The 6,690-nt window shown below is 42.6% G+C and overlaps 2 pseudogenes; one reads left to right on the top strand and one right to left on the bottom strand.

The window, feature by feature from the left end:
* Window positions 1-2,896: 2,896 nt before the first annotated feature.
* On the bottom strand, window positions 2,897-3,570 carry LOC147463497 (S-adenosylmethionine synthase 2-like; annotated as a pseudogene).
* Window positions 3,571-4,027: 457 nt separating this feature from the next.
* On the top strand, window positions 4,028-4,354 carry LOC147463496 (small ribosomal subunit protein eS26y pseudogene; annotated as a pseudogene).
* Window positions 4,355-6,690: the final 2,336 nt, after the last annotated feature.

Below are 6,690 nucleotides of genomic sequence, written 5' to 3'. Positions count from 1 at the left end.
AAAGACTACATCTCTGCTCACTCGTAATTCTCGTGTAGTAGGATTGTAGCACCTGTACCCCTTTTGTTCAAGGGAATATCCCACAAGAATACATTTCTCTGCTTTAGGATCCAATTTCCTACGCAACTCATCTGGTACATGCACGTAAGCTATGCAGCCAAACACTTTCAAGTGTGCCAAATCAGGCTTTGTACCTGTAAACTTTTCCTCAGGTGTTACATCATGCACCGCAGCTGTAGGTGTCCTGTTCATAATGTACACAGCTGTATTTACAGCTTCAGCCCAGAAATGATGAGGCATGTTCTTCTCATTCATCAATGCACGTGCAACCTCTGTAATGTGCCTGTTTTCCTTTCTGCGACCCCATTCTGCTGTGGAGTATATCTGCATGTAAACTGCCTGTGTATACCATGCATTCGCAGAAAATCTGAAAAATCATTGGAGAAGTACTCTCCCCCTCCATCTGACCTCAATGTCTTGATTTGCATATCTGTCTCCTTCTCAATCATGACTTTGAAGTCTTGAAAGTGACCAAACACTTCACTTTTGTTACGCATGAAGTAGACCCATACTTTCTTTGTATGGTCATCAATGAAAGAGACATAATACCTGCAACCATGTATACTTGCAGTATCGGTTGGACCCCAAACATCTGTGTGCACCACCTCAAGTGGCTTTTTACATACATTGCGCTCATGTGGAAATGAGCCCTTTGACTGTTTTCCAAACTGGCATGCTGCACACACTTTATGCATACCATCCACCTTGAATTTGGGCAAACCTTTTACAATCTGTTTTGATTGCATGCTGCGCAATCTCTGCTCATTGACATGGCCAATGCGTTTGTGCCAAATGTCAACATCAGCCACAACACCTGTGCCCTGTGCAAATAATGCAGCTTTTACCTCAGGCATGTCTACATTCAGCGTAAACATTCTGCCCACACATTTGCCCTCTGTGATCAGCTTACAGCCATTCTGGAAATCTTCTACATAACAGCCATTTGGATTGAAGCGAACCTCCAAACCCTGCTCAACCATTTGTCCAACAGAAACAAGATTCTTTGTAATGTTTGGGACATGAAGTACATCTGCTAAGTACTTTGATTTCCCACTCTTCGTATTTAGAGGTATGTCCCCTACATGAGCAATGGGGTGAGCTGTGTCATCTCCTGTCTGCACATAGCCTGACACATCTGGTTTGCGCATATCTCTAAACCACTCTCCACGAGACGTCATGTGATTAGAGGCACCTGAATCCACATACCAAACATCATCTTGGGTGGAATTCTCTGCAGTCATTGTATTCATTACATGTTGCATAACAAACATGTGCTCGTTTTTGCTGTCATCTGCATCTCTGCTAGTAGATGCATAGTTGCCCTGTTCTCTCTTTCTACTTGCTTTTCCCTTTGGACAGTCACGTGACATGTGACCTCTTTCACCACAAGTCCAACATTCTCTACTATCTGGAGTATGTTGCTGCCTGCTTGATCCTGCACCACGACCTCTTTGACTCCCCCTGCCTTGAGACTGGTTTCCCCTGCCACCTGTATTGTTTTGATTTGATTGACCTTCCAGAAATTGGCCCCTGCAACCCCTTGGGCCTCGACCACGACCTCTACCTCTACCTCTGTTGGAGTTAGAATAGAAGGCCTGTTCAGAATTATTTCTGCCATGAGAAGAAGATGTGTCAAGGTTCTTCTCCTCAAGAATAAGTGTAGAAATCAAATCTTGGAACACGGGGATGTCGTCTCTTGTATTCATGGAAGACCTAAAATGTACATACTCATCTCCTAGACCATCCAAGCATGCACGGACAATGTCATCGTCTTCCACTGAGACTTTAATAGATCCAAGAGCCTCAATGATACTCTTGATCTTCAAAGCATAATCATTGATGGAGAGGTTGTTCCTCTTAACCTGATTTAGCTCTGACTTTAGTTGAAGCTTCTTGGCCTTGGTGTTCACCTCGAACACTCTGCCTAAGTTTTTCCATGCAATGGCGGGGGTTTCAGCATCCTGTAGATAGCCCATCATGCCATCTGTGATGCTCATAGAAAGCCAATACATCACTTTGCTCTGGCTTTGTTGCCAGTCCCTCAAAGCTTTCCTTTGTTCTGCTGTAGCATTTGCCTCGGAAATCTCTGGTTCCTTTTCATTGTCTCCTTCTACATAGTCCCAATAACCTTTTCCTTTTAGGAAATTTGTTATTCTGAACTTCCATGCAGGGTAGTTATTTTTCTCAAGCTTCTCAGTAACAATCTGACTGAAACCGTCAGACATCTTGAAGCACTAAGACAAAATAGCTGCAATCTGCAAAAACCTGCAAATCTACTGAACCTGCTATCGTGGTTCCTGTAACGCTTTCTACACTCAACGAGTGTCCACAATCAAGCGTACATACAACCATTGTACTTGTACAGTAAATCTCTGTATACTGCACTTTGGAGACCTGTTCAGAAACTTGCGCATCTGGTCGTGGATTGCGAACGAAGGGATTGTGATGCTCTTGCTCTCTTAGCCTCTCTTGCCTGCACCAGGCTCTGATACCATGTAAAGAATGAGGATGCAAGAGAGCTACACAAGACAAGCACAAGCACACAGAGATGGAAAGCTTCTTCTTCTTCTTCACAGAAAAAAGAGTACAAAATGACTAAGTGCTAAAGCTGAAAAGTAGCACATATGTACATGCGGTCACTAAGTGTGAACTCGCTAGAAGCGTACTAGGCTGGCACTATAAGTGTAGTCCAGCTGTAGAATCACTGGCAGAGATCCTCCGTGTCGGTCACCTAACGCGCCAGTGAGTAAATGCCGTAAGCGGCCAAGACCCGTAGTGGATGCCAGCTCAAGGTGTAGAGCTCGACATCTCAACACCACCTTGGTTGGGTCTTTGCCTAAGAAAACACCTCCGCCATGAGCTCCCCAACCACCATATGTATCAATAATGATCGTCCTTCCTGCTAGGCCAACATCACCTTGTGGGCCCCCATCACAAACCTTCCAAAAGGATTTAGATGGAAGATGGTATTCTCATCCAGGTACTTCTCAAGTATCACAGACTTGATAACATGCTCTTTGAGATCATGTTAACTATTTGTCATTGGTAACTATTTCATTGTGCTGCATAGAGATCAAGACCATATGAACTATGATGGGAACCATGGTAGTGATGGCACCATTTCATTCTTGTAATCAACAGTTACTTGAGTTTTGTCGTTTGGGCAACCATCCATAAGTTCCATTATTTCTTACCTCTATGAGCATGGCACCTAATTTGGTAGCCAAGACATGGCCGAGGGGCATAAGCTCCTTATTAGTCTCATTAGTAGCATAACCAAACATATGCCCTTGATCTCCTGCACCAATCTCCTCAGCCTTATTTTTGTGAAATGTCCATGCACATCTTGAGCAATGTCTGGGCTCTACTGTTTGATGTTAACCAAAACCTTGCAATGATCAACATCAATACCCACATCACCTGACACAAACCAACTTCTCAAAGTTTCTCATAGTTAATATCTACCATAATCGGTGGTAATCTCCCCAAAGATCATCACCATGTTAGTCTTGGTGCACGTCTCACAAGCCACCTTACTCTCTTGATCATGTTGAAGGGATGCATCGAGCATTGCATTAGACACTTGACCCCAAAGCTTGTCTATATGTCCCTCATTCACTGCTTCTCACATTCAGTGAGGCCCTCTCTCTCTCTCTCTCTCTCTCTCTCTCTCTCTCTCTCTCTCTCTCTCTCTCTCTCTCTCTCTCTCTCTCTCTCTCTCTCTCTCTCTCTCTCTCTCTCTCTCTCTCTCTCTCTCTCTCTCTCTCTCTCTCTCTCTCTCTCTCTCTCTCTCTCTCTCTCTCTCTCTCTCTCTCTCTCGCGGGGGGGGGCGGATCCGGGGGAAAAGGCAGGGCGGACCCGGGGGCCTGAAAAAGTCACACTGGCCAAGGCACACTTTGAGGGCCTGCTCAGGTGGCGGGGAGCTGCTTGTCAGGAGGGCAAGCACCCTGAAAGTTAACTAGAGCCGATGGTCAAGCGCCGCAACGATGGATATAACAAGCACGAAAGAGACCACACCAACCCCATTAGGTGCTCCAACTGTGGACGATGTGTGCCCAAGGACAAGGCTGTCAATGAGTTTCTTGTAAGGAATATTTTTGAACAAGCCGTTGTGCAAGATGTGCAGGATGCTTGCGTTTATGATGGGTACGCAGTTCCCAAGCTTTACGACAAAATGCAGTATTGTGTTTCACACGCCATTCACTCTCACGTTGTTCGTGTGAGATCCCGCATAGCAAGAAGAGTTCGGGAGCCACCACAGAGGTTTAGACGCGAGGAGGATATGCAGAACTAGAACCAGCGTACCGATGTTCCTACTGTTAGGAAGTGAAGAGGTGTCTAATTAGTGCATAAGCTAGGAGAGGAAGAAGGCTGATGAATTTTGACTTGTATCATAGAACTCTCAGAAGATGCTACAAGCATTGCCACTGTGGTTGAAGCCATCAATAAGATGGACGTTGAGGGACTTTTGAGTCTTTTGAACGGGCTTGTATCAGATGTTTTGGAAATGTCTTTCTAAAGTCTTTTCCAAAAAAAAAGGGAGAGAGAGAGAGAGAGAGAGAGAGAGAGAGACTGACTTGCTTCTGAGACTCTGAGAGAGCGTGATAGAGATAAGCCCTGCGAGTGAACAAGAGACACGACACTGAAAATTCACTAAACTCAACCGCTGAGAGTGAGTGATGGCTCTTTTGTTTAATGAGACTATTTGAGATGCAACATGATTACTTTCCTGTATACACTATACTCTATAGAGTAACTATTGAGATCTTGATCTAATCTTTTTCATTGCTTATGCTCGCTCTGTTTCTTGTCCGCTCGGAAGTACTCGCTCGAGGATTGGGATTCCTCCATCAGTAGATGTAGATAATAGAGAATCATCAAGATTATGTTGTGGATCAGGTACATACTTCTTGAGTAAGCTTACGTAAAAAACATCATCTACCTTTATGTGTGGTGGTAACAAGAGTCTGTAATCTTGATCATTAATCCTCTCTGTGATTACAAAAGGTTCACAATATCTGGCACTTAGCTTCTTACACTTACCCATTGATAAAGAACTACGTTGGGGTTTCACCCTCAAAAACACCATATCGCCTTCTTCAAAAATTCTGGTAGATCGTTTTGGATTCTATCTATCTTGAGCAGTCTTAGTATCCTACCGTATAAGATCGGTTTGTATTTGCATTTCATCCAACATTTCTTTGGATGATTGAACTCGTATGAGAGGGTCAATCCATTTGAGTGGAGTAAGACACTCTTGTCTATACAATGCTTGAAAAGGAGACATTCCATTTCAGTGTTGGAATGATGAATTATACACAATTTCAATCAAATACAAATATCGAGTCCATTTACTCTACTCATGCATACAATAAGCTCTCAACATGTCTTCAAAGATTTGATTTTTTCTTTCTGTCTGCCCATTAGTTTGAGGATGATAAGCAGTAGTAAAGGCTAACTGGGTTCCTACAACTGAGAATAAGGCTTTCCAAAAATTAGAGGTGAACTTCGGATCATGATAAAAAATTATTCATTGAGGTAAACTGTGATACATGAAAACACCTTTCATGAAGACTTGAGCTATATCCTTAGCCATAAATGTTGTCTTGACTGGAAATAAATGGGTCATTTTTTGTAAGCATATCAACAACCACAAAAATAGAGTCATATCCCAGAGATGTAGGAAGTTTTGTAATGAAATCCATGGATATGCATTCCCATTTCATTTGTGGAGCATCAATAGGTTGAAGCTTACCGGGATATCGAATTCGTTCAGCTATAATATGTTGACATGTTAAACATCTTTTAACATAGTTCAACACATCGCGCTTTAGTCCTAGCCAAAACAACTTCTTTCTTACAGTAGAGTAAGTCTTAATGTATCCTGGATGCCTACTATAGGTATATCATGAGCTTTTTGTAATATCTGGAGTTTAATTCCACCTTGATTTGGAATACAAAGACATTTACCGAAGTAAAGGTCATCCCCTTCAACATGAAAGACTTTTATTTACCTTTCCTGCTTCTCTGTGCGATTATTTAGGTTTATCAAGTACTTGATCTTTAAGTAATACCGGTCCTAAGTCATACCTTCTCGAATAAGGTCAATTAAAGAAGTAGTAGAGGTTGTGATAGCCGCTACAGTACTCTTCCTGCTTAAGGCATCGGCCACAAGATTTTCCTTCCCGGGTTTATATTCGATTCCAAAAAATTATATTTGCATAACAACTCCATCCATCTTCATTTCCGCATATTAAGGTCAGGTTGGGGTGTAGATCCACTTCAGGCTTCTATGGTTGGTATGTAGTTCAAATCTCCTTCCAAGAAGATAATGTCACTATACTTTAAGAGCATGCACAACGGCCAATAATTCCAAGTCAGGTGTAGGATAATTTAACTCATGTATATGTAACTTACGAGATTCATAAGCTATTGGTTTTCCCTCTTGAGACAAAACGCCAACAATTGCTTGTCCACTTGCATCAGTGAGCATAGTGTTCATGTCTTTGAGAAGTCTGGAAGCTATAGTACGGGAGCATTCACCAAAGCTTCTTTGAGTTTCTCAAACTAGCTTGAGCACGTTCATTTCAAGTAAACACTTTAGCTTTCTTAAGCGTATTAGTCAATGGA

This window comes from Adiantum capillus-veneris, chromosome 2 (assembly GCF_014529385.1).
Source record: "Adiantum capillus-veneris isolate H3 chromosome 2, ASM1452938v2, whole genome shotgun sequence".
Taxonomy (NCBI): Eukaryota; Viridiplantae; Streptophyta; class Polypodiopsida; order Polypodiales; family Pteridaceae; genus Adiantum; species Adiantum capillus-veneris.
This window is presented reverse-complemented; position numbering and strand designations above follow the sequence as displayed.